Source organism: Sciurus carolinensis, chromosome 13, assembly GCF_902686445.1.
Source record: "Sciurus carolinensis chromosome 13, mSciCar1.2, whole genome shotgun sequence".
NCBI lineage: Eukaryota > Metazoa > Chordata > Mammalia > Rodentia > Sciuridae > Sciurus > Sciurus carolinensis.
Window position 1 is genome coordinate 10,499,122 of NC_062225.1, and position 27,777 is coordinate 10,526,898.

The 27,777-nt window shown below is 46.5% G+C and overlaps 1 long non-coding RNA gene across 1 annotated transcript in view; it reads left to right on the plus strand.

Annotated features, from left to right (window-relative positions):
* The first annotated feature begins 357 nt into the window (after positions 1-357).
* LOC124963409 (uncharacterized) overlaps positions 358-27,777 on the plus strand; it is a 35,808-nt gene continuing 8,388 nt past the window's right edge. Inside the window, exons 1-2 of the long non-coding RNA XR_007104733.1 lie at positions 358-1,247; positions 3,038-3,163. This is a non-coding gene — a long non-coding RNA (uncharacterized LOC124963409). The remainder of the gene's footprint in view (positions 1,248-3,037; positions 3,164-27,777) is intronic.

Below are 27,777 nucleotides of genomic sequence, written 5' to 3' on the forward strand. Positions count from 1 at the left end.
TATTTTCTTTATGAAGGTATACAGCCAGCTCCGAACGATTTGAAGTGCGCCACTTGATGTTCCGAGCGTGGTACAAAGACCTCGGGTCTGGGTTTAATCTCTGCCCCGCTTTGTCTTTCAGAATAACTGCCATCGAAGGACAAATCCTCCACGTCCCCTCTGCCAGTGGGTGCTTATCAAAGGACAGCAGAGGAAGAGAAACCAGACCTAGATGCGTGCACTTGTCAAGAGTCTTGGAGACTGCAAGGCCAAGTGCTCAAAGGACTTTTTTTTTTTTTTTTTTTTGGGGGGGGGTGATGTGTACCAGGAATTGAACCCAGAGGTGCTTAACCCCTGAGCCACCTCCCCAGTCCCTTTTATTTTTTATTTTGACACAGGGTCTTGAGAAGTTGCTCAGGGCCTCCCTGAGTTGCTGAGGCTGGCCTGGAACTTGCCATCCTCCTGCCTCAGCCTCCTGAGCTGCTGGGATTACAGGCGGGCGCCGCCACGCTGGACTCTAAATGGCGTTTTGACAAAACTTTTCTCAAAGGCGATGAGGTCTGAGGGTTGGCGAACAAGGCCCTGAGGGCACCTCCGACCTGTTGCCTGTTTCTATGAAGTTTTCATGGAGCACAGACACACGGGTTGATGTATTTTCTATGCTGCTTGTCACAGGATCAAGTGCAGAGCCTAAAATATTTATGATCTGGCCTTTTATGGAAAAAGTTTGGATGCCCGATGTCCTTCATCCAGTTTGCTGCATAGCTACTAAATCCCTACTCTAGGTTGAGAAATCAATTTGTAGCTCTCTATTTATATATTTATTTTGCTACTGGAGATTGAACCCAGGGTCCAGTGCATGCTAAGCCTATGCTTTACTGATGAGTGACACTCCTGTCCCCTGCAGGTATTTTCATAGTAGTATCCATTTGAAAAAAAAAAAAAAAGATACTTAGGACCTTTGGTGCTGTGCCAATTTTCCAAGTGTTCAGAGGAGGAAGTCAAGAAACAGGAAGGATTTAGGGCAAGAACTCATGGCTGGAGGGAAGGTTCTGCCATGATTACCAGTGTAAGTCATGGATCAGGGTCAGCTCTTCCTCTGGCTGCACCTGGAGACGGTTTGGACCTGGCAGGAACATTGGCTGTGGAGTGCACCATTACTTATTAGGTCAATACTGTCTGGTCGACGTCGCAGACTTTGGCTTCCAGGTCGAAAGATGGACCCCCTTGGCCACCAGTTGGTGCTTGGGAGGATCAAGTGAGAGAATGTGAGTCCATGTGTTTTTAAGATCATGAGCTACTGTATCCGTGGCCCAGATATTATCTGTAAAAGTAACAGCATGACTGTTATGATCCTTGTTTGGCATGTGAGGAAGTGAGCGTTAGGTAGGCTACCCAGGATGGAAGAGGAAGCCAGCAGAAGCTCTGAAAGTTGTTTCCAGCTTTCCATCACAACCATTTCCAGCACACCGTCATGCAACTTTACACTGTGTACTCTCCACGGTTTTGAAAATGCCCAGTCCTGGCTCAGACACGTGTGTGAGGACGGGTTTTGTACTGGCACTCAGGGAAAAAAAGAAAAAGAAAAAATTTTCCAATCCTTTAGTTAATTCACTTGTTACTATTCAACATTGTTTAAGTGCTGGGAAAAGCAGGAATTTTCAGACATGGTGATGATTGTGAAGAACAGCTGGAGACAGGCAGGGTGACTGGTGCCTGCAATCCCAGAAACTCAGGAGGCCAAGGCAGGAGGATTGTGAGTTCAAAGCTGGCCTCAGCAACTTAGGTTCTAAGCAACTTAGTGAGACCCTATCTCAAAATAAAAAAATAAAACTCAAAATAAAACTCAAAAAATAAGCAACTCAGCGAGGTCGCATCTTAAATAAAAAATAAAAAAGGGCTGGGATGTGGCTCAGTGGTTAAGCACCCCTGGGTTCAATTTGCAGCACCAAAAAAAAAAAAAAAAAAAAGAGTTGGAAGATCTTCAAATCAGTTTGTTTTTGGGCCCGTATGGCTGAAATCCTCCAGAAGTTCGTAGATCCTCCTCCTGGTTTTCTCTGTGTTGTCCAGGGAGTTGGACTTATTTGTGATGTGGAGTAAGAGAGAAGAGGTGAGAGGGAGAGGGAGACCAGTTCTGCCTGTGATCGTTTGGATGTTGGATGTCTCCTAAGGCTCATGTGCTAAAGCTCATGTGCTAAAGTCTTGGTTTCCGTGTGGCACTAGTAGGAAGTTATGGAAACTCTAAGAGGCAGCCCCTGGTCGGAAGTCTTGGAGTCACTGGGGATGAGTGTTTGAGGGGGAAATGGGGACCCCAGCCTCTTCCTCTCTCTTTCTTTCATCACAGCCATGAAGTGAACAGCTTTGCTCTGCCATGTCTACCCCCACCCCCAGCATGATGTGTTGCCTTGCCACAAACCCAAAAGCAATGAAATTGACCACCCATGGACTGACACCTCCAAAAATGAACCAAAATGAACCTTTCCTATTTTTAAGTTGATTATCTCAGGTGTTTTGTCATAGTAATTGAATATTGACTAACACACTGTTGTACTACAAAATGTTGCCAGACACCTTGTTTTATCGTGTGTGCATGTGTGCACATGTCCTTGTGTATGTAACTACCACGAGAGGAAAGAGTGATACTGAAATGCGGATAGCAGAGTATACTAGCAAGTGAATGATGGAGACAATGTAGGTGTGGGAAATTTAAAAGTTATTATTTTTACATAATGTTGAAGGGAATACATATGAGAAATGATCCAATATAAATTGTCCAACTAAATAACAGGCATTAAACATGGTTGTGCCAGAGGTGGCCTTATTTAACTATGTGGTTAAAGACAGTCTTTATTCAGATTGTATTCATTCAATAACATGTCTTGTAATTTTTGAGATGATGGTAATCAAATGCACTTAGAGCAAGCATCTACTACCAAAGTACTGAACTTGCTTTGTAAAAGAAATGTAAATTCTTGAGTGTTTCTGTTTTTGATATTTGTCCTTTGAACAAGAGAAGTTTGCCAATATTTCAATGTTATTGGATACTTGTTCTTTCCAGATTTATCCCAGAACCTAAGAGTCACATGTTTGTCTGAAACAAAAGCGCCAGAGAAGTTGCTTATGAGAAAGTCAACCTTCCGGAATCTTTCACTGTACAAATGTCACCTGCAAAGACCTCTGAGAGGTACAGTAGAATGTTTGGCCCTGTTCCCCCTGCTTACCCTGACACAGGCAGCCACCACCCTGCAGACTGAACTTGGAGGTGGTGAAAACCTTTCTGTGATTCACCCATGAAGTCCTGTTACTCCCAGTTATCCTCAGGATGCAGGACATTGCTCTTTTAAAAAATGTAATTTGTTTCAGCGCATAAAAAGCATATTCATGTCAGGACTTAGTGCTTGCTGCAGATAACACTTTTCATCTGTGAGAAACTTGCATACATTAATTTATTTAGCTTTCTTATAACAGAAAAATTTTCTCCCAGTTACTACAGGATGCATTTCTCTTTCTAATCCTGTTCATTTACTAGGTGTTCTACTGCAGAATTCTGTGTTAGGACTGTTTCACAGAAGGGGAAATAAATCTTTTAGTGCAGTGTAAAATCCCACTGCAATAGATGACCATTTCCTCAGAGTGTAAGTCTCTCTTTTCGTGATTAAGCAATATTCTGGAAAAGAGCTAAAGCTTCTTGAAAGCTGTAGGAAGTCTTGATGTCTTACAGCTACTATGTCACTACTGGTATGTTCATACTACTGTTCATAACGGTCTGTACATGTTACTATGGGTACCCAGAAAGTAGAACTTAAAGAGAGTCTCACATGCTTCCTTTTCCGTGGAGAGTTCAATCCCGGGTAGGAGTGTGGGAGAAGGAAAGTGTGGCTGAGATGGAAGGGGCAGACACAGGGTGTGTGGTTGGTATGGCCATCACTGGGCATGAAGCATTCTTTTTTTTTTGAGTGGTCCTGGGGATTGAACCCAGGGCCTTGTGCATGAAGCATATTTTTCAGTCAGATTTCTGTTACTATAACAAATGCCTGAGATACTTAACTTATAATGAGAAAAGGTTTATTTGGTGCATGGTGTTAGAGATTTCAGTCCGTGATTGCTTGACCCTGTTGCCTCTGGGCATGTGATCAGGCAGCACATCATGGCAGGATGGGCTGACCTCATGGCTGGGAAACCAAAGAGAGGAAGGAGAAGGGACTGGAGTCCAGTTATTTCTTTCAAGTGCACGCACATCAGTGACCCAAAGACCTCCAACGAGGCTCCCTCTCCTAGAGGTTCCACCAGGTCTAAAGAGCACCAGACTCAGAATCAAACCTATATGTATATATATGTAGGTTGTTTATACACACACACACACACACACACACATATATATGTTTTAGGTTTTTTTGTGTATACATACACACACACACACACACACATACATATATGTTTTAGGTTTTTTTGTGTATACACACACACACACACACACACACACATATTTTTTTGGTTCCAGAGATTGACTCCAAGGGCAATTAACCACTGAACTACATCCCCAGCCCTTTTTACTTTCTGTTTTGAGATAGGGTCTCATTAGGTTGCTTACAGTCTCACAAAGTTGCTTCAACCCTTCAGTCCTCCTGCCTCGGCCTCCTAATCTGCTGGGATTACAGGTGTGCCACACTGCCCCTGGTTTGAATGGACCTTTAGCCATGGGCCTCTGGGGAGGCCACTCAGGTTCTGATCTATGACACTAACTGCTCAGTCATCTGGGACCATAGGGAACTAAATGTCGGCCTTCTAGGAAATGGCCATGCCTGATCTCTGGAACCTGTAAAGGGTGCCTTATGTGGTACAGACTGCAGATGTGATTAAGGAGTCTGAGATCAGAGATTACCCTGGGTTTTCTGGGTGGCTGCTAAGTCCCACTACAAGTGTCCTTGAGAAAGAGGCAAAGGCCTATTTGACATACAGAGGAAGAAGGACCAGGGTGACCACGGAGACAGAGATCAGGGGGTGTGGTTGTGAGCCAAGGACTGTGGTAGCCACCAGCAGTTGAGGAGGCAAAGGAGGAATTCTCCCTGGAGCCTCTTGAGGGAGCATGGCCTCAGACACCCTGACAGGAGCCTAGCGACACTGATTTCAGACTTTGGGCCCTTTAGCACTGTAAGATAATAAACTTCTGTTGTTTTAAGCCACCAAGTTTGTGGTGATTTGTTACAGTGTATAGGAAACGGATACAGAGACCTTCTTCCCTGAGCATCAGCTATTAAGACTCAGGATAGACTGACTGGGTGGAGGGGAAGGGAAGAAAGGAAAGAAGCTGCCAGTTCTGACCAAAAGCCTTTGGCAAATGTTTTTTCTTGTGTGACATGAATATTCCTTTATTTCTTCCTCTTATCTCCAGATTGAGCATGTTTGGGCTCTAAGCTTTGCTGGGGTGTCTCATGCTTCGGGGTAACAAAATCCCAGAGTGGGAGGAGCCAGGTCAGTCACGGGGCCCACGTCCTGCAAAGTGTCCTGCAAGTCTGCTGGGTTGAAGTAAGTGGCCAGTGACCCAGGGCAGTGTGGTCACCTTGGCACCTGGGAGGAGGTGTGTAGGGGTGGGGCTTGGGTTCCACACCCTGATCTCTGTAGTCTCTACCACATTTCCACTCGCAGGTGTGAGATGACATCCTTACAGGTGCTTGCTTCCAAAACTCGCGTGCCTCTAGCTGTTGGACCTTGCGGCCCTCAGGGTTGCACATAGTCTTCGGATGCAGGGACTGGAGTCTCTTTCTTCTCTTGAGTGTGACCCACCTTCCGGTAGCCTCCCGGGATGGGCTGCAGTTTTACTCCCTGATGCATGTCACATGAGGCTCAGTTTTACACAGGCAGGTCCACTCCATATATTCAGAGTTCTTATCTTTATTTTTTTTTCCTACCAGACAAAACCCTTCATTTCTTTAACTCGGAGGAGAACATTTTGTGACTGGTGGCCCCACCAACCCCCTCCTCTGAACAAGCTTCATTGTCTCTCCCTCCTGCTTCATGGGGCAACTTAAAGAATACACCAGAACTTCAGGTGAGGTCTGCTCAACCTGCAAGACCCACGCTTCACTATCGGAACCAGAGATTGGGTTAATTGAATTTAACTTTTTGGCAAACACATCACTTTTAGTTGTACACTCTAATTATTGGTTAAAATGCTCTAAAGCTTCTTAAACTTGGGTACAGATGGCTATATGAAGCCCATGTTTCTTTTTTGTTTGTTTTGTTTTGTTTTGTGGGGTACTGGGGATTGAACCCAGGGGTGCTTTACCTCTGAACCACATCCCCAGACATTTTTATTTTTTATTTTGAGACAGAGTCTCACTAAGTTGCTGAACTTGGGATCCTCCTGAGTCACTGGGATTATAGGTGTGTCCAATCACCCCTGGCTGGGAGCACATGGTCTTATAACCAGTTGGAGAGCCCAAGGGAGGGAATCTAGTTACAAATTGTATCATGGTAGATTAGAAACAAAAATGCTACCCCACATCAATGCACATAAATATTCCCACAGTTTTATTCTGGATGGGGTCCCTAGGTGATTCCCATAGGCTGGCACCAACCAGCCATGTCAGATGGGAAGCATTCTCACTAGCCTTCTCCCCCGCTCTCTCCTTCCACCCCCAAAATAATTATGGAGCACCTTCAGAAGGAAGTCTGCAGAGGTGGAAATATCCTTCATCACACCTCCAGTAGGAAGCACTGATTTAGATTCTATTCCTGGTTGAATCAAGTCTCCAGAATCTTCTGTGAGAAGAAGAGTCATTGTCCCACTGAAAAGGGCTCATGTGGATAGGCATTGTACATCTGTTATCTCCTGTGCTAGTCAGTTTTCTGTTGCTGTGACAAAATGCCTGAGTAAAGCAACTTAGAGGAGGAAAGATTTATTTTGGCTCATGGTTTCAGAGATTTCAATTCATAGTTGACTGGCTCCATCACTTTGGGCTTGTGGTGAGGCAGAACATTATGGCAGAGGGTTCAAGGACAAAATATACCCTTCAAAGACCTGTCCCTAGTGCCCTACTCTCTCCAGCTGGGCCCCATCACCTAATAGCCCATCCAATTGTGAACTCATCAGTGGGTTAATTACTTGTTGAGGTCAGAGCCCAATCACTTCCCCAAAGTCCTACCTCTGATTGTTGCACTGGGGACCAAGCCTTGAACACATGAGCTCTTGAGGAACATTCCAGATCCAAACCATAGCATCTTCTGTGTTCCTCATAGCAGCCTTGCAAGTCAGGTCTCATTTTACAGAAGAGGAATGTAAGGTTCATTTCTTGGGTCACAGGATACCAGACCTCATGTTCAGACTCAGGTGCACCAGGTGGTAGCCAAACTCAACATGGAGCTGTGGGGAGGAGAGCAACCCTCGGATCTCGGCAGGCGGACTGGGCCTGAGCTGACCCTTCTGGGCCCCCTGGAGGAGCTGGGTATCACAGCGTCGGTGTAGAAAGGCTGAGCTGTGGTTCTTCCTCTGTGGCTGGGGTCCCTGGGGTTGGGTGTGTTTAGGAAGCAAGGTCCTGTGCTTTCCGTTCCAGCCTCTGCGAGGCACGACTGTGGGAGCTTTGTTGGCTTAACATCTATTCACCAAGGGCATTTCTCTTAGGCCAAACCAGGCTAGGGATGGAAAAACAGAGGCCCGCGGGCTAGGTCATGAAGCCCGTGAGGGGGTTGAATCAGAGGCCTTGGAGTCTGAGCCCTGGGTGGACCCACGGCGTGTGCACTTCCTCTGGGCTGTCTGCCCAGACTGAGGGGCTCTGGAGCCCGGGAGGTGGGATAATATTTTATTAAGCACTCTCCAACTTTTAATATTCCAGTTTTTCTTTTTTCCTTTAACTCATTCAAGCAGCTAGGTCAGGGCGTTCTTGTGGCTTCTGGGGAGTGAGAAGAGTCTTTTGGTGGAGGCAGATTCTTTAGGATGACCCCTCAATGCCCTCTTTAGTCTTCTGTAATTTGCTTGCTGTGGAAGGTAGAAAGCTACAAACTCACCTTCAGGACTCCCTACATTGTGAGCTGCTCAGACGCCTCCAGCACCCACTGGCAAGATGGAGGCCTGAGTCTCCTGTAGCTGCTTCTCTCAGTTCCAGCTCCTTCCTGCTTAGGATGCATGTGATGCTCAGGGCACAGCTGCTGTTGCTAAGCTGTAGCCAGGTTGCAAGACAGAGGCAGCCTGGTTCCTTGATTGCATCTTGGAGCACAGGGCAGACATTTTTGTGATGTCACATGTCACATGCTAAGTTCCTATTTGGTCCAGCTTCTATTGCATTCATCCAAATGCTAACCTTACTGCATGGTCTTATTTTGCATCAGTCCTGGTTCTTTGGGGAACAGAAAGAAAGCCAAGCTGGAGATTCGATAGCACATGTAGAGCAGTAGACAAGTCTGTGGGGAGGAGAGGGGTCACATGGTTGGGCATCTAGAGAGGAGACCTGCCCTTATTCTCCAGACACAAGGAAAGGGTCCTATGGGCAGAAGGGAAGCCTGTGTGAGGTGGTTTGGGTGAATTGGTGTCTGTGGCTCAGGTGGAGGGATGGAGTGACATCTCAGAGGTGCCACTTAGCACTGACTTTTCTCCCCATTGAGTCTGGAACGGAGGAATCCCCACAATTTAGCTGGGTGCGTGGTGCACGCCTGCCATCCAGCTACTCAGGAGGCTGAGTCAGGAGGAGTACAAGTTTGAGGTCAGCCTGAACAACTTAGCAAGACCCTGTCTCAAAATAAAAAATAAAAAGAGCTGGAGATGTAGCTCAGCGCCTGGCCCTGGGTCCAATCCTCAGTACACACACACACACACACACACACACACACACACACATCCCTACAACTTAGCCAGGACTCGGGGAAGGGGAGACTTTGGGATGAAGTTTCTGCCACGCTTGAAGAATGAGATTTCCAAATGAATTCATTTCCAAATGAATGAGATTTTCCAAATGAAAATGAATTTCAAAAAGTGATATTTTTTGGATGCCCAGGTTGGGCACCGAGACGTACACCCGTCACAGAGTAGGATGCCGGAAGAGCTCTGTGGAAGCTTCCTGTGGAGGGTTCACTCTGGGGTGCTGGGGCTGCTGCCTTCCACTCTTGCATGGGGTCCCTGTGCAGTATGGAGGCCATAGGGGAGCCGGGTAGGGCAGGGCTGCTGGGTTCACAGGTCTGGGTTCTTGGACCGACAGTGGTGCTGGCCCCTTATTCTCTCCAGCAACAGGTGAAGTGCCTGTCCACCCTGACATGCTTTTATCCTGCAGGTGGATTTAGGGTGAAGATGTGGGAAGGAAGGGGAGGCAGAGAAAGGATGCTCGCCTTTCTCTAGCAATTGTGGAAATACTGCTGCACACAGCTGAGCTGGAGGGGAAGAACCGGGTGCATTGGTTTTGATTCTGGAGATGTAATTAAGCCAAATCATTTCCTGCCTTCTTTCCAGCCCCCACATGTCTGACTTCCATTCCATTCCATTCCGTTCTGCTCCTTGGAGCAGCCTTGGTACTTTCAGACTCAGCCAAAGTGCTTCTTTACACCTAGTAAGCGCAGGACCCTGGGCAGGTCCCTGCATGTCTATCCACATCATATGCAAGATGGAGGGAATGGCAGGACCTGCCTCACAGGGTGGGGTGAGGGGCAGACCTCAGAACAGGGCTGCTGAGGAGCGTGTGAGTGTTGTCAGCTTCCAGTCAGGCTGTAACTGGTTTGCCAGCCTCAGGGGACCTGGGCAGTCTCCCTCCAACACCATTGCTCCCTAAGTAGCAGCAGGTGGTGCTCAGCAGCAACAGGATGGCTATGCAGGTAGGAGCACAGCCTTTGCACAAGGTCAGCCGGCCACACATCCACTTTCGCAGTTGTATCTAGATGACCTGGAAATCGAATAGTCTCAGTTTTGCATTCAGTTTGAGAGGAGGATGCTGGCGCCCGATTCACTACCCTAACATCTCCCTGAAAGTTCATTCTTCATTGCTGAGCCCCAGAGAAGGGAACCCTCCACCCATCCCCTCGGAGACTTCCCGAGACTGGTGAGGTGTGTTGCAGGACTGAACTCCCCATCAGGAGGTCCACTAAAGTCAGCATCCGCCTTGCAGGGCCAAAGGCTGAAGGCATTGCTTCCTGGGCTCACCTCTAGAGGTGTGCCGAGTGATGTGCGGGTGGTCCCAGCAGCCAGTCCTGCTCCAGAACCCGCCCACGAGGGTCTCTGGGCGGAGACACGTCCCCTTCCTGCTGCCGTCTCATATGACTGGGTGACAGAGGTGCGTGCCGTGCACTTACTGATTCCACTGCCTGTTGTTTTAAATCTATTTCCATAGTGCCTTTTCTTCTGATAGACATTCAGTGACATAAAGGACACATTAAAAATTTCATCTAGGCGGGCACGGCCATAAACACCTGTAATCTCAGCAGCTTGGGAGGCTGAGGCAGGAGGATTTCAAGTTCAAAGCCAGCCCGAGCCACTTAGTGAGGCCCTGAGCAACTTGGCCAGACCCTGTCTCAAAAAACAAAATGGGTTGGGGATGTGGCTCAGTGGTTAGGCACCCCTGGGTTCAATCCCAACTACCAAAAAAAAAAAAATACATCTCTGAGTGACTTCTTCCATTGTGTTAATGGCAGGTGTGTGTGAGCACACGGGCACGTGCGCTTGAGTGTCCCTTGTGTGATCAATATGTATTCAATAATTTTGACGGCTGCAACTTTTAACAAAACAAGAGCAGATGAATGTTCTACTGACCATTTAAAAAAAAAAAAAAGTAATGAACTAATCCGGCTCAGTTACTAAAACACCAGACAGAGAAATTACATTAAGGTGAAAAAGTGCCAGGGTGCACTTTATTTGCCAAAGATGTTTTGCCTGAGCGACAGACTCCAGTGGGCCCTGGGCAGGAGCTTCCCAGCCAGTTCTCTCTCTCCCATTTCTGCTTTTCAGCAGGGCCCAGGGAGCAGAACAGCAAATGTCGCGGCCCTTGCTGGCTGCTGTCTTTACCACCTCCATTCATCTTTGAGTTCTTTGCCCCCAGTTTGCCAAAAGAAGAACGCCTCCCCAGCACTACACGGAAATCAATGGCAAAGTTAATTGAAACCTGGATCTCTTCATGTTTTTCTCTTTCTTAAGTGATTGGTTGGTTTCTCAAAAGTGAGGTTTCACTCAAAGGACAGCTTTCATTGAGGGTGAGTGAATGGGTAAGAGAGAGAAAGTAGAGGTAGATCATTTTCCAAGTGACTGAAAGATAGTGTTTACATTTAGGATTTCGTTTCCTTTCAAGTTTGACACTGGGGTTGAGGGAATGTCAGCCGAGGAGAAGAATGACCAGGGCATTTCTATTGTCCCCTGGAAAGCCTGGCAGCACTCTGAAGGAGCTGGGCCTGGCCCCTCCCTCCCAGGGGTCCAGAGAGTGCAGAAGGGAAGAGAGAAAGGGTGGAGGAGGCGCTCAGCCCCAGATAATGGCCCGCGACTTATTCTAATCCTGTAACCTCTTTGGAGAATGAGGTATTCATCCATCTTGTAGGTAGTTGGGCCTTTAATTTATGTTCATTTTAACAATGCAGTTTATATTTACGGCAGTTTATAAAAAGCAAAGAGAACTCTATTTCACTGGAATCTCACATCAATCTACTGAGGCAAATGAGAAAGGTATGTGTATCTTGACTTTGTAGAGGAAGAGACTGAGGGTCTAGTGGGTTTTAGATTGTCCAAGGCAACCCAACCAGCAGGGAAACAGTCTTCAGACTTTTAGGGACGAGAAAGGGGGATGAAGGGGCCAGGGTCTTACCTCAGATGTTGCCTCTGACTATTTGGTTGGCAGGATTCATCTTCAGCCCGTTGGGACGCACGTGGAGATCCCACAGCACAGTCACCTCCCTGAATGTCCATCTTGTCACAGGAAGGTGCATTTCATGGCTGGTTCCAACCCTCATGGGTATCTGCTGCTTCCAAACAGCAGACAAAGGGCCCTGAAAGGCATCTGGTCAAGCTTTGCAAGAAGAGAAACTTATCCCCCTGGTTCCTGAGGCACCAAAGTCAGGGATTTGATTATGCTTCCACCCCTGGAAATGCGATTACTTTTATAATGAGTTAATGTCATTACCTGTCATCAAATCCAGACAAGACTGGTCTGAGAGTTCCACAACCTGACATCTTTCCACTGTTGAACACAGTTCCTTGAATAATCCTGGCCACTGTCCCCTTATTCACGGACCACAGGCCTGCAAAGTTAGAAGAAAGATGTATTTCTTGTATTTTTAAAAGGTGGTTTAAAATACTTTAGTTCCCCAACTTTTCTTCACTCCAAGGAAAGCATAAATAGAATCTTTTCAGCAAACTTTGTACTCCACTCTATTTTCCTTCTTATATATCTTGGCTATATTGCTTTGGGCAGAATAGCCAAATTAAGAACCAGTTTACTGTAGGGAAACACCCAGTGCAGGAATATTTTTAATTTATAAAAAAAATTCTGGGTATCTTTTATTACTTAGTTACTGTTAAATACTGGGAAAGTGGTTATTTTCTTTTTCCTACTTGGTCTTTTAGCAAATATTCTGTGCAAGGCTGTTGTGTGAGGCATTTAGGATACTTGGGGTCCAGGGTGTAAGACTACATTCTGTCCTTCAAGAGCTAGCAGGGCTGGGCACGGTGGCACATGCCTGCAATCCCAGGAGCTCGGGAGGATGAGGCAGGAGGATTGCAAGTTTAAAGCCAGTCTCTGCAACTTAGTGAGACCCTAAAGCGACTCAGAGAGACCTTGTCTATAGATGAAATATAGAAAAGGACTGGAAATGTGACTCAGTGGTGGTTAAGGACCCGTGGGTTCAATCCCCAGTACCACCAAAAAAAGAGCTAGTAGAGGAAGGTGGACAATCAGAAATGGATATTTACAAGTAATTCACAGTATGTGGGCTGGAAGCGTCCATTTGCCCCTCCAGACCCCCTCTCTACCCCTTTCTACCCTGTTTTGTGGAGAATTTGGGGGCCATTGTCCATTAAAGATGGCGCCAATGGCTTTCTTGTGCTCAGGTTCCTCTGGGTCAGGAGCCAGGCTGATGAGCAGGACAGTGAACTCAGGGTACTGACACCCCAGTCCCTTTTGGATAGCCCCAGATTGACATAACTGCTTTGTTGTTGGGAGGAGACTGGTCTTCTTCCATGGAGGGGCTTGGTCCTCCTCGATGGTAGAAACCAGCCTTCCCCAGGGAGAAAATCAGTTGTACCCAGCAGTGGGAACCAACCCTCCCTAATGCTGGGAGTCAGCCTGACCCAGGAGTGGGCGACAATCCTCCTGGATGGTGGGAATCAGCCTTCCCTACCATAGAGACCGCCGTGGCCAGTGCAGTGAATCGATTCTCCCCAGTGCTGCTTCAGGTCTGGGGTGATAAGTGTTCGCCACAGTACTAGCTTCTGAACCCAGACTGCACTCTGTTATCTGACCCTTCTCTCGCCCCTCCCCAGTCAACCATCTGAATGGGCCACCCGTTTCCCGTGGTGACCCTGACTGCCCCACTTAGTTAGAAGGTGATACCGGCTGTGGAAAACCTCACCATTGTCATCCTTCATTTCTTCAGTAATATTGCTTGTTGTTACTAGGTCACTTTGGGGCGGATGTCACCTGGCATGGGGCTGCACTGCTCTCGTGTCTTACTCATCCATCAGCCACACAATTCCTCATCACTGTACGTTATAGAACATTCTAAAGCACTGCATGTTCCTGGAAGGCAGGGACTGGGCTCGGTAACACGTGGCTACTTCTTAGTTTCTCTTGTAGTTGAGGGGGAGACACTGACCTCCTTGTTCATAGCCCAGTTCTGCCAGCTCCCAACAGAGTACAGGCTGATGTTCCAGAAACTCGACTTGCTCCCAGAGCCCACCGTCCAGCCCTTGCTGCACATAAGCGGATCGTGTGCGCCTGACCCGCCATATGCTTTTATTCCTCTATGAGCTAAGATGCAGTTCAGTGTTCTCCTCTCTGAACCCTTGGTTGGTTCCATCATTCTGAGGGAGGGGAGACTTGCTTTTAGCTTTGGGAAGAGTACGTTTACATATCGCCGGGCTGTCTCTTTTGTTTTCTAAGGACCTTTTGTAGATTCTTGGACTTTTTGCCTGCTTAGTTCCCACTGGCCTGAACTGTCTGTTTGTAAGCCAAACCAAGTATTTTCCTTGTCTGTATTTAAGTTTATTGCTAGTTTTGGGGAGTAACTCTGCACTCAGAGATCTCCAGTTCTTGATATCTCCTATTTTGAAAGCAGGCTCCGAGGATTGGGGTGGTCTGGAGTGTGCCCCAGTGTGTATATATATATATGTGTGTGTGTGTGTATATATATATATATATATATATATATATATATATATATATATATATATATACTTTTCAGTTTCTTTCTGGAAGTCCAGATGGAGCCTATCCGGTCTAGAAGCTTTGTTCTTCTCCTCCAGTTTTTCAGGTTACCCCCTGACTTCCCCCCTAGAGAATTCAGTCTGTGTTAAGGCCATACTAGGGCTTCCTGTGCAAAGAGCCCTTGAAATATGAAATTCCTCACTTCTCTTGATGATAACAGTGAGGCAGAAAGAAAAGAAAGAAAAAATAACAGCTTGGTTACCTGATGGTACTTATTAGTTAGCTCCCCTCAGAAATAGTACTGAGAGTTTCATGTGGATTTGAGCTATACTCTGGGGGAATTTGTCTGCTACCGGATGGGCACCGTTCATGTGTGCGGTATGTTTTATCTGGAATAGATGAAATAAGGACACTATTCTTCATTTCGTAATGCACTCAAGAATCATTCAATGTACGTTTAGGTTTAAAACTTTCAATTTACAGCAGCCTATTTAAAAAAAAAAAAAAGAAAGAAAACACACCAGTCTAGCTAAAAAATATCCTCAGGAAACCGGCCTGGAAGAAAGTGAGGGTAGAACATGAATGAGCTATTTAGCTTTTCTTGGAAAATGGCATGATTCTCAGAGGAATGAAGGGCCAAGCATTCTCCAGATTTTTGTAGCACACATGTGCCAGTCCACAAATTGCTGGAACCCCAAACAGAGAGCCTGGATTGATTTCAATTTCAGTGATTCAGGTGTTTGTGGCATAGAATAAACACCACTCAGAAGGCAGTATCGTGAGTTACCAGAAGTCCCAGTACATCACATAATTTTAGGCCACACTCTCAGCCGCTTCTCCAGAGGGATAGTAACTTAGTCATTCAGTTCATACAAGCAGAATAATTTATATTTAAAAAAAAATCTCGAATCGACCAATGTTTGAGAGGGATCTTCTGAATTAATTTGTTTTTCTGGGGTCATGTCAATCTTGCTTTTTAATCTACGGGTATCTCCATTAGAGTAACTTAACAGAGCGTTTGTTGAGGGGGTGTGAGTTGAGTGTGTTAGATGATAGAAGCTACTAGAATCCTCCAGCGTGGTACCTGCTGCTTTTTGGGGAGCTTGCTGTCTAGCCGATGAGATAAATACTAAAGGACCGATCAAGGGATTGCATGAGACACTGTATAAAAACGTGAGCAGTTATGGGACAGAGTGTGGGAGGGAGATTGGACTCTTTCCAAGCAGACGTCAGGCAAAGGAGAATTTCATCTAACCTAGAGGATTCTGATTAGGTTGAAGAAGAGAGGTGGCTCACCAGGTTGGAAACTGGCAAGAAAACCAGTACTAGTTGCCAAGGGTCTCTTCTTAAAAAAGTCTAAAAACTTTACATGCATTAGTGAATGTGATTCTAATCACAATCATATGACTGAGGAATGTTAGCTCCCATTTCAGAGGTGAGCAAATGGAGTCTTTCAGATGTTAAGTGATTTGCTCCTGATCGTAGGAGCCACTAAGCTGGAATTCTTTTGGGGACAAGGAAGAAGTCTGTCTATTTGCAAATGAGAATGAGAGACCCTCTGGTCCGTTGCATGTTCTCCTTACGCAATGATTGACGCATCAGATGGGAGCATTTAGATGCTGGAATGTCAATGCATCCGACTGTTCTCAGCTTCAGAGGCAAGAGAGGAAGGGAAGGGCGGAGTATAGAGGAGTCCCAACACTCCAGGTGGCTGCAGCCGTTCCCACACCCTTAAGTGCCTGCCCCCTTCTCATCACACGCCCTTCAGTGGAGTGGGGGAGCCTGTGGGAGGTCTTCCTCATCCACTGGAGGATGGGGTGCCACTGCACTACCCCAGGAACACATGGCAGACGTCTCATTCCCCACCTGTCCCTCTTTCCTTTCTTCCCGGGCATGAAGTCATGCCTAACCTCTCCCAAAGGTCGCGAGATTAACTTGTTACCTGAGAAACGTGAGTCCAGGTGATACGTGCAGCTTCCACGGCGTCTTCAGTGGGAATTGCTCTTCCTGGACTTGCTCTCTCTTCCTCCCTGTGGCTGACACCTGGATGTGCTGAGGACCCCATCCCACCAAGCAGAGGGGCAGTGCCCCTGCAGGACAGAGGAGCAACCCTAGGAGAGCGTCCGTCCAGCCCAGATGTCAGCTCTGCGAGTGATGCTCTGTAAAAGGAAATTCAGCCTCAGCCTATGAGCCACCAAATTTTCAGATCTGGTTGATGTAAGAGCTCGAGCGTGACCTTGAATAATGCAGAACACTTCCAGGCTGGGCAGTAGAGCACTGACTTCGATTCAGTCTCCCTCCCTCCCTCCCTCCCTCCCTCCCTCCCTCCCTTCCTTCCCCCCTTCCTTCTTTCCCCCCTCTTTCCTTCCTTCCTTCCCTCCTTCCCTCCTTCCTTCCCTCCCTCCCTCCCTTCCTTCCTTCCTTCCTTCCTTCCTTCCTTCCTTCCTTCTTTTAGCTAATATTTACTGAGCACAGACTCTGAACCAGGAAACATGCTAATTGCTGGTGATAGTAAATAAGAGTCATGTTCCTACCCTCCTGGAACCTAGAAGAGACAGACAAAAACAAATAGAGGTAAAGTGAAAATGTTGATTGACTAGAATATGTGTTGTGAAGGACAAAAACTTAGGGGTAAGATAGAAATGAATGATGGGAGAAGGTCACTTTGGTGGTTGGAAGAAGCCTCTATGAGCAGCCCGATCAAAAGGAAGAAACCAGGCTTGAAAGGAATGGGACATGCCATTCTAACTCCAGAGAAGCATGTGCAAAGGGCCTGGGGAGAGAAAGAATTCTTTGGCATGAGGAACTTAAGAAGAGGAGAAAGAGGCATCACAGGAAGTTGGAGGTCTTCAGGTCTTGTTCTTCAATAGTCTGGAAGCTACTGAACAATTTTGTGGCAGGGACAGGGTACAGGGATGGATAATTATTCACTTGATTGTTTTAAAATACCTTTTACTAATTTGTGGAGCAAGGACTGGAACAAAGAAAGTCTCTAAGGTTGCCACAGGCCACAGTAGTGCTGCCAGTGGAGGTTGGAAAAGGCTGTAAGACGAATCACAGAAGAGTTTCTCTAAGCGTGAAATTAATGTAAATGTGTGTGTGTGTGTATATATATATATATATATACACACACATATATTTTTGCAGATTCTTATTTAATATTTGAAAATAGTTTAATTAAGAGAAATAAGTGGTAGTCGTCTCGTTAAGAGTTACATCAGAAAAGGGTTTCTTAAGCAGTGTGCCGTCCCTGTTCCAAGCAGGCTGGGGGTTGGTGCAGCTCAGGGAGGCTGTCAGCTTGCCAACACGTGCACTTCTGGTTGTTGGTGAAAAGGTTTCCCCAAGGAGCCGAGCGCAGCTCTTTCTGGGGGTTGCAAGAGTTGCCATGGGGATTAAAAAGCTTCCGAGGGGCCTGGCCTTTGGAATTTCCATTCCTGACTTAGAGACCGTCAAAGGGGAAGCGGAATTATGCTATTTTGAATTAAACATTTAAATATAATCTGGATATGCATTAAACGATGACATATACTTAATTAAATATAATTAGGTTAAAAATTTTAATTATAAATTAAACCTTCTCCGATCATCAAAGTCACCCATTTTTCTCAAGCAAGTAATATCAACTTTCAGTGTCTGGGGTTGGAACCCAGGGCCTGGCACATGGGCTGTCCCACTGAGCCACACCCCAGCCCCCCAATATTGACTTTTAATGAAGATTATACCTCTGTAAGGGCAATCTCCTGCCAATATTCAAAAGGACTATTGACAAGGGAGGAAAGGATTCAGCTTTCAGATTTGCGGTTCAATGCAATTAGTTTTGGGGTTTTCTTCCTAAGGTTAACACTGTTTCAGAAAAAGGAAATTGTTTGATTGATTTATTTATTTTTAAATTTTTTGCCAGACAAGTGACATCAGGGTCTGAACCCGTGGAAGTGGTGTATGTGTTGAGATTGGTTTTTGTTGGGTTAGGTGTTTGCATGTCTAGGAAACCTAACCAGGAAAAGAGGTCCACATTTCAGCCTCCGCACATCAGGAAGTGGTTAGCAGCTCTAGTCTCGCTTTACAGACCTGCTGAGGAGGGAAAAAACCTTCTTTTCTCTTCCCTTGCCCCTCCTGGCTTTCCATGTCTCACCTCAAAGGCTTCTCCGAGGGATCCGGGTATGCTTGACTGCCCCTGGAGAATAACGGCATCACCGGCTCAGCCACTGCCCACCCTGGGGATCAGGGATGCTCCTGGGGCAGGAGAGGGAAGCATGGAATCACACATGGCTGAGTCTCCTATGGCGAGGTTTCTTGTTGGTGCTTTTCTCCCCTGCTCAAAAAAAAAAGAAGAAGAAGAAAAAAACAGTCCTGGAAGAGGCCTGGGGAGCCAGATCAAATGTACTGGCTAAGAGCCAAAGCTTGACTTCTCCCCACCAGGAACTGCACGTTCTCAAGTCTTCCTTTCTGTCCTGTTGAAACTGATAGGGAAGGTTAATGAGATTAACATGGCAAAACACTGTGGGCTTCTGTAAAGGAAGGGGCCAGATACGCTGCCTACTCCTGACCCGCGGGTCAGTCCATTCCAGCTGGGGGCATTTTATGGCATTCTGGTAAAACTCGATTGCTTGTCGGAGGCAATTTAAAAGAAACAGTACTGAGGTTGGTGGGACGAAGTCACACTCACGGCCCTTGGGTGAGTGGTCACTGGCTGGGGAGGAAGCAATGTCCTGGGTCAATCTGCTTCTCTCCAGCTCAGCCCAGCCAGCACTTGCCTCCTTGGCTGCTCTGCAGAGCGGATGATTTTTCTGATCTGGGACTTTTTACTCCAAAAAAGAGTTGGAGGTATGCTGGAGAGCAGTGAAATGAAATAGCTCGGGACAGAAAACCCAAGGCTGCAAATTGAACAGAAGGATGAAATAGCTCTTTGGCTGGCGATGTTCTGAATAGAAGATTCCTGAGAAAAGTGGAGAGGATGGAAATTGCACGCGCGCGCACGCGTGTGTTTATGAGTATTTTTTAAAAAGTGATATATAAGTGGAAGGATGAAAAGGAGGAAGAAGTTTTGGTAAATCTATAAAAGCGCTGCAATTTATGGGAGTTGAAAAGGCAATTTCTTTTTTTTAGGGGCAAATTCCTAATTTCCCACATAAAAGTATGGGAATTGAATGGTAAATCCTTCTCTGTCGACAAGACCCCTGAAAAGAGGCATGAAAAAGAGTTACTGTTCCGCTTCCATTCATGTCTCTTGAAAGCCCGTGGATGTGACACTGCCCTGGAACACAGAGCCCTGGGTTTCAAAGCTGCCCGGATGACTTTTCAGAAATGATCTATTGTGGCGCTTTGTTTTGTCCGGGTCGCCCTGGTTTTGTTCGGCTGGGGCTGTATCACTCTTCTGCGGCTGCCATTAATCCACCTGTCTACTCCTCCCCATTCAGAGGCATATTTTACCCCCTGCCCTGCACAGAGCTGGAGGTGAAATGGTTGAAAGGCTCAGCATCCCTGCAGAGGAGGACCGGGGTGCACAGGCTCACCTGGGTGATGTGGGTGCTCAGGAGAGAAGGGGCAGGTGGTGGCAGAGGGAGGGGAACAAAGATGAGAGTCGCCTTTCTCCCTCTGTTGGGAGCCTGGGCAAGTTGCAAAGAGTCTTTTTTGTCCACTTTAGCAGAACGACTAAGCGGCGTGGCGGGGCACTGGCGACCCGGGCTTGTGCAGCCTGCAAATGAGACCGCCCTTATTTTTTCAGATTTTATTTGATCCGTTCCCTCATAGCTGAGTGTAGACGGTGTAGCTCGAGGATTGTCAGACTGGGACAAATGGCAAAAGATGCAATGATTTCTTAAAAAGCAAATAACAAAGAAAGAAAAGGAAACCCCAAATCTGTCATGTGATTAGGAACTGGAACGGGGGTCACATCATCCCATCCCCTTGGAAACTCATCCTCTTTGATTGTGTTGTCAAGAGGGAACTGGCTTCTTTTCCACCTGGTCTTTGACTTCTCCATCACTCACTTTTTTTTTTGGTACTGTGGATTGAATCCAGAGGTGCTTAATCACTGAGCCACATCCCCAGCCCTTTTTATATATTTTATTTAGAGACAGAGTCTCACTGAGATGCTTAGGACCTTGCTAAGTTGCTGAGGCTGACTTTGAACTTGCAATCCTCCTGCCTCAACCTCCTGAGTTGCTGAGATTGCAGGTGTGCGCCACCATACCTTTTAATAGTGCAAAGGGACTGTCCAGAGGTTCCAAAGGCTCCCGTGGAACGTTGGGTTATAAAGTAGTCACAAACATTCCCCAGATGTCAGTATGGAGTCAATGTCTATCCTTCGTACCCTGTGCAGAGAGGGGCGGAGGGGGTTGTGCTGACAGTGTCCTGAAGTTGGAGGCTCATACTCTACATGTACATGGACCCAAGGAAGGAAGCGGCTCTCCAGGCTCTCTGGCTGTCATTAGATCTGGGATGTGGGCTTCCACTAATCTAATGCTCCATTCACCTGCTCCAGCCAAGAGGCTCAGCCTCAGATACCCAGGAAAAGGAAAGAACCAGCCATCCATCTGCACAGACCCTATCACATTCTCAGGGATAAGCAAAGGGATGAATAACAAAAAGAGGAGCAAAATATTTCCAAAATGCTAGCTAATATGAAAACCAGGCCTCTAGAATTGATGAATTTACATTAAAATATGAATCAAAGACTCACACTTAAGATACAAGTTGTACCAACTTTCAGAAAGTAAAAAACCTGAACACAGTTCAATCAGCCCTACCATCTGTTCACATTTGAGCTTTGTGACCTTAGGCAAGCTGTCTAACCTGCTGGATCCCCAACCTTATCACCGATGAAGTGAATCCATGGGTTTACATGGATGGTTCTTAAGCTGGAATGGGCTTAGAATCAGTGCAGGGGCTGGTTAGGCTTCATGGAAGGATCTCACCTCAGAACTGATGCTCTGGTCCAGGGATCACACTGTGGGATGGTTTCTGTATGAATTCTAGAGCCCACTCTAACTAGAAAATCCAGTCTTTCCTAATAGGGACTGACATCTACTGGGTTGATGAGTTGACCAAGAGCTACAGTAAAGTTTTCATGTTGAAATTCGACAGGAAAAGGATGCACTGGTGCCTTGCTAACCCTGAACCTTGTTGGAGGGCACGTTTGACTGTTGGGTTGACACATCTCAATTACACGAGGTGGTCCAGACAGCTGCCCTTGTGGGGACATCGGCTGCCACTAAACTCTGAGCAATTACTTAAAATTAGACTTGTCAAATTTGTTTAGGGTGACCAGACAAGTACATACATTGACCTAATGTCACTCTTCCTGGAGAGCCGTTGTAATGATTTTGTATATCAGTCAAAGTATTTAAATACTAATGTTGTCTCCATGCCGTAATCACCATTCTAGTCAGAAGTCATTTTTAGAAGCCCTTGGGGGATTTGCATCCCTTAATTATTCTTCAATACCCAAACCAAGCATTCTTTAATTGGTGTAAATTGAACAGTGTTCCAATGCAAACAAGGAGAGGGCACACTGATCAATGATTCTGTGCATGTCTATTGGAAAGTCATTGCCATTAGATCAAGTAACAAATCCTTAACTCCTTTGACTTCAGTGGAAACGCTGGCCCTGGGAGCTAAGGAATTCTCTTTCCACTTAGATCATCACGATCAGGGATCAAGGAATGAGTTGTGTTTCCAAATTTTTGGCTTTTGTAGAAAGGGTTAAAAAAATCCATCAGAAAAATATGTAGTTTTTAATGTCAGTAACTGTGTTCAGGAGTCTTTTATGAGGGTTCAGATAGAAACAATGTGTTTCTATCCTCTGGCAACTGGGTCTTTCTCTCCTCTCTGCCCCTCCACCCCTCTCTTTTTCAACTGGAAACAATATAAAAATTTTGTTAACTTGTCAAGCCACCCTTTCCTGGGAATTCTTTTTTCCTGATAGCGTGTGATCCCTCTAATCACACATCCGAGCTGTGGTGGTATAACCAGAAACAGGTGTTCTCTGCTACTTTGAATATGATTGAAAAGGAAAATCAAGGTGCTGGGCTTCAGAAGACCCGGGAAAGGCCTTTGCACAAATGCGTCTTGCTCACTTTTCCCTCTTACCTTTTTCTATCGACTTTCTCCAATGGATTATTTATTACTGAGGTGGGAAGAAAAGGAAGCCACCAAGCCCATCACGCATCCCTGGCCCAGATCTGCCAGTCTCTTGTTCTCAGGCTCAGAAAACTTAGGCTCTGATACCGCTTGAGGTGCAGTGGGTCTGTGCGATCGTTTTTAATCTATCCGGGTTTTGATAAAATGTGCTGGTTTGGGGGAGGACTCTTTCAAGTTGATTTGAGTCTGAGTTTTAAAGCAGTCCAGAACAGAATACTTAAAACGGAAGGAGAGGAGCGGTGAGGGAGCTGTCTGCGTCCTTGACAATCTTTGTTCAGTGGCTCTGACTTAAAGGGACACTTCTGGTGGGGAAGCCGTCTCAACACATTGCTGTCGCTTAGACACATTCTGACAGATTCCCTATTGCCCAGAGTCAGTGATTTAGTCAAGCGTTTCGAGGGCCTTGGGGAGCGACCTTTCAAGGGTGCCTCTGCCTCTGGGGGTTAGTTATGAAGCCCAGCTGGAGGAACGCAGGCATGGTAACACCCAGAGTCACTTCCTGTGCTGCTGTGGGTCTCAGGGTCTGGGACATTTTTCTTCACCTAAGAGCGCATGTGCGAAAGGAGGCTAAAAGAGATCAGTGATTTTTCTTTTTAAATCTGGGTCAACTTTGAGAGCCTGAAAGACTTGAAAAACGACTGCAGAGATGAGTGGCAGCCCATTGATTATGAGGGATCCCGACTCTGTTTCGTTCCTGCCACCTCTTCCATTGCAGATGCTACTGCCTGGCCTTCCAGAGCCTTCTCCAGATTTGGATGGTCTGCGTGAGCATTTGCATGTAACAGGCACGTTCGACTGGAGAGTTAAGAGCCTAGGTCCTGGTTCAGCTTTTCCCCCTAGAAATCACATCACGTCTCTGGATTTTGATGCTATCATTGGTAAAATAAAGGAGTTGACGACATGAACTCTCGGATCCCCTAGGGACCTAATAGCCAAAGAGTTACTTTCTCTATCACCAGCTCCCACTGAAAGTCAAGGGTAGGCGACCCACACCACCTGCCTTGGGAATCCAGGTTCCGGTTCCCCTTAGTGGAAATGAGCATTTGCATCTGTTCTCCCAGCCTCTCACGTACATCCCCATCACCTAGGGTCTTGTGACAGTGCAGCCTCTGGCTCCTTATGACCAGATTTTGCCCTGCTGGCAGCTTCTAGGAGATAGAACAAGGCTTGGTAACCAGGCTGCTGAGCCTGAGCTAAGTCAGGCCTGGGTTGCTGTCCGCTTGGTGACGGACCCAGTGTGGTAACCTGGTTCTGGGAACCCAGTCTGATCACATCTGAATAAACCGTTTGAGGGGGTATTTGGGGACAAAGATGAGTGGCAACCACTAATCCCGTGGTCAGATCCTATCCTCAGCATCTCCCATTATATTTTCAATGGGACCAGAAACTTCTAGCAGCAAAACTGGCCCTTGAGCCATTGACCTCTGGATTGTTTCAGGGGCAGAAAATAAGTCCGAGACTCAGGAAGGCCCAGCTGGGGAGAGGGCATGGCCCACTGCCTTGTCCCCTGACCCGCTCCCGGGGGACCACAGCCTCAGGCTTCATGCTCCTCTCTGATTTCTCTTAAGTTTCTCTTTGACTTGCATCTCAAGCAAGGTGAAATATTTGGGGGAAATTCAGCGTCTCCCAGTGTGACTCTGAAGCTGGCAAAATCCTCCCCGCCAAGCTGGTCACGAAGGGCGATTTCCATTTTGCGGAAGCCACAGCCGCAGGACCAATGTGAACTGGAGGTTTTACTTTGCTGTCCCTGGGATAGTCCTGTCCCGAGACCAGGTGGCACCTCTGCATCTCTCCTGCCTCCACCTTTTCCTTCTCCCCATTTCTCTTTCTCTCTCACACATACCACTGAACTGTTTGCTCTTTGGAAAGAGACCTCTTTGTACGGTGGGGCTCCCCATCCTTAGGGAACCCCTTGGTCCCGGTCCGGCTCCCCGTCTTCCTCACACGGGGGAGATGCTTGGAACCCTGGTCACACTGGGTGGAGCCTGCCCTTCCCGGACTCCGCCCCTCTGGGGTGGGCACTGGGAAGCATAGCCCAGCGCCCCCCCCCCCCCCCCCCCCCCCCCGCCTCTTAAATGGGTTCCAGGTGATTCTTCTTTCAGGGACCACTGGGGAACAGTGTTTATTGTGGGGTGCTTGGCTTGGCTGCCCTTTGGATCATCTGGGAAGTTTTCTGAAGCTCCTGGGTCCAGGCTACATCTGGAGATGGGAGAGGTACTAATCCTGCTGAGTGTCTCCCGGGGTGTGCAGCCAGGACTAAGAACCACTGGGATCATTTCCAGCAGACTCATGTCACACGAGGAAGAGGTCAGGAGCAGCCCCTTACGGGTCTCTAGGACAGTGACTCCCTGACTTGGCCACACATATCTCCCCAACCGTGGCAGGTAGCTTTTCAAAGCCTTAATGTCCACATCATACCTTATACAGATTGCTGTTGTTTGGGTAAGTATCCCCCAAAGATCTTTGTGTTAAAGTCTTGGTGTCCAGTCTGTGGCATTATGAGAAGTGTTAGAACCATTAAGAGACGGGGCCTTAATGGAAAGTCTTCTGATCTTTGGACTGTGGGTAATGAACTCCCAGCCCCTTCCTCTCCCTCTTTGTATCCTGACCATGAGACTAATGATTTCACTACTCCTACCATGATTACTGCCTCCCTGCAGACCCAGAAGGGACAGGACCAGATGAACATGGACTGAAATCTCTAAAACTGTGAGCCAAAATAAACCTTCCTTTTTGGTTGATTATCTCAGGTATTTTGTTACAGTAACATAAAGTTAGCTAATACACTAATGGAGTTAGAACATGTGCAAAGGGGAACCTGGTACTGGAATTTTTAAAGACATTTCAGGTAATTCCATTCTGCAGCAAAACTTGAGGCAGATAGCTGTGGCTTGGATATGGTTCGACAAAGGTCCCCCAGGGTTTGTGTTTAGACACTTGATCACAGTGTGGCCATATTGGGAAGTGATGGGACCTGTAAGGGGTGGAGCCTAGTGGGAGGTCATTAGGTCATTGAAGGTGCTGTCCTTAGAAGAGATTAGGGTAGTTTTGGTGGGATCCTGCTTACTTGACACGTGGCAGTTGTTACAGAAGAGCAAGACAGGTCCCTGCCTGTTCTCTAACTTTGACACATTGCGATGCAGCCAGGGAGGTCCTTCAGAGCTGGAGCTATGTTGTTTAGACTTTCAGCCTCTAAAATTGAAGGTAAATAAACCTCTTTTGTTTATCATTGCTCAGCCTCAGGTATATTGTTAAAGCAACAGAAAATGCACTAACTCAGAACCTGAATTCTAGTGGAGCATACATTTCGGTGATGAACCATAGAGCTCTTGCCTTCCTCTTTTCAGCTACTGAGGACATGCTACGTTTCACTCTCATTTCTGTAGTCAACACTTCTTGGGAATGGACTCTGGCAAGCCCCCTCTCAGCATCAAGCAGGAACATCTGGTAGACTTCAGCCATCTTTCTCTCTTACTTACCTAGCAGAAGGGTTTTCCTTAGTGTTCAACAGGACCAAGAAGAGCCTTCAGCATAACAGCTCCTTCACCCGGGGGTAGCCAACTGTTGAGGTTTGGATTTCATGTCTCCCAAAGGCTCGTGTGTGCCGGCTTCATCTCCAACGTAGCAGGGTCCAGAGGTTGGACTTTGGGAGGTCCACTGGATCAAAGTCTCTGACCTCTTGAATGGATTAATTCATTTAGGAATTCAGAGCTTAATGAGTTTGGAGCGAGGGGTTTAGTTATAAAATCAAGCTCTCTGCCTTTGCTGAGCAGCTCTGCCTTCCACACACTTTGTGCCATGGTGTTTTGCCTTCCCACAAGGTCAAGGGACTATGAGTCAAAATAAATCTTTCCTCATTTTAAGTTGTTTTTCTCAGGTATTTTGTGGCAGCCACAGAAAGCTGACCAATGCACTGTTTGGTGAAGCATGACCTGACATGATTTTGAGGGTCCTTTTTAAAGAAAAATAATACAAAATTCCAAATGTAACTAGATGAGAAAGACTATTTATTAAAATTGAGATAAGAGTTGACATCAAGTCACTGGAGCCTTAGAGACATATGAGCTCTCAAAAGGCAACTGGCCAAAAATACCTATAGGGGATTCGGCTTGCTAATACTCTGGCCACCTCAGCTCCTGCAATGGCCAGCACCCCTGGGACCATGCATATGAGGGCCCCTGACATGACACTGTGTTTCATTAGCATCAAAACAAATGCACCTCCATCCAACTCTCCATTTCCCCTTCTCCCAACCCCTGGCAACCACCTTTGCATTTTCAGCCTCTGAGTTTGAATTTTCTGTGTACCTCAGATAATGGTGGAATCATCCAGTGTTTGTCTTTTTGTGATTGGTTTATTTCACATAGCATAATGTCCTTCCTCAAGTTCCATCCATGCTGTAATTTGCATTGGAATTTTCTTCCTTTTAGAGATGGTGTAACATTCCACTGTAGGTAGATGTCACCTTCTGTTCATTCATCCATCTTAAATTTTACTTTTTTATTGTTTCTGGTACTAGGGATTGAACCCAGGGGTCCTTTACCAATGACCACAGCCCCTTTTAAAACTTTATTTGGAGACAGGGTCTCACTAAGTTGCTGAGGCTGGCCTTGAACTTGTGATCCTCCTGCCTCAGTCTCCCAGTTGCTGGGATTTTAGGCATGTGGCACTGGGCCCAGAGCTTCTTTCATCTTTTGACTGACATTGGGTTGCTTCCACCTCTCTGCTGTTGTAAATAATGCTACAACAGACATGGGAATGCAAATATTTCTTTCGAGATCCTGTTTCCAGTTCTTTTGCACAGGTACCCAGTAGTGAGCTTGCCAGATCCTTTGGTGGTTCCATTTTTAGTGTTTTCAGGAAACCCCCTTCTCTCTTCCATTGCTGCTCCACCATTTCAGTTCATCAACAGTGCCCACGGGTTCTCCGTGTCATATACCTACAATGGAATATTACACCATCTCTAAAAGGAAGAAAATTCCAACATAAATTCCAACATCAACAACATGTGTTGTTTTCTGGTTTTTTTTCTTTCTTTTTTTAAAGATACTTTGGATATTCATTCATTTATTATTTATTTATTTTTAGATTTTTTTTACAGAATGCCTTTTGATTCATTATACACAACTGGGGTACATCATTTCGTTTCTATGGTTGTGCACGATGTAGATTCACACCATTCGTGTAATCATACATGCACATAGGGTAATGATGTTTGTCTCACTCTACCATTTTTATACCACCCTCCCCCTCATTTCCATCTACATAATCTAAAGTTCCCCCATTCTTCTCTCACTCCCCACCCCCCCACCCCCATTATATATCATTCTCCACT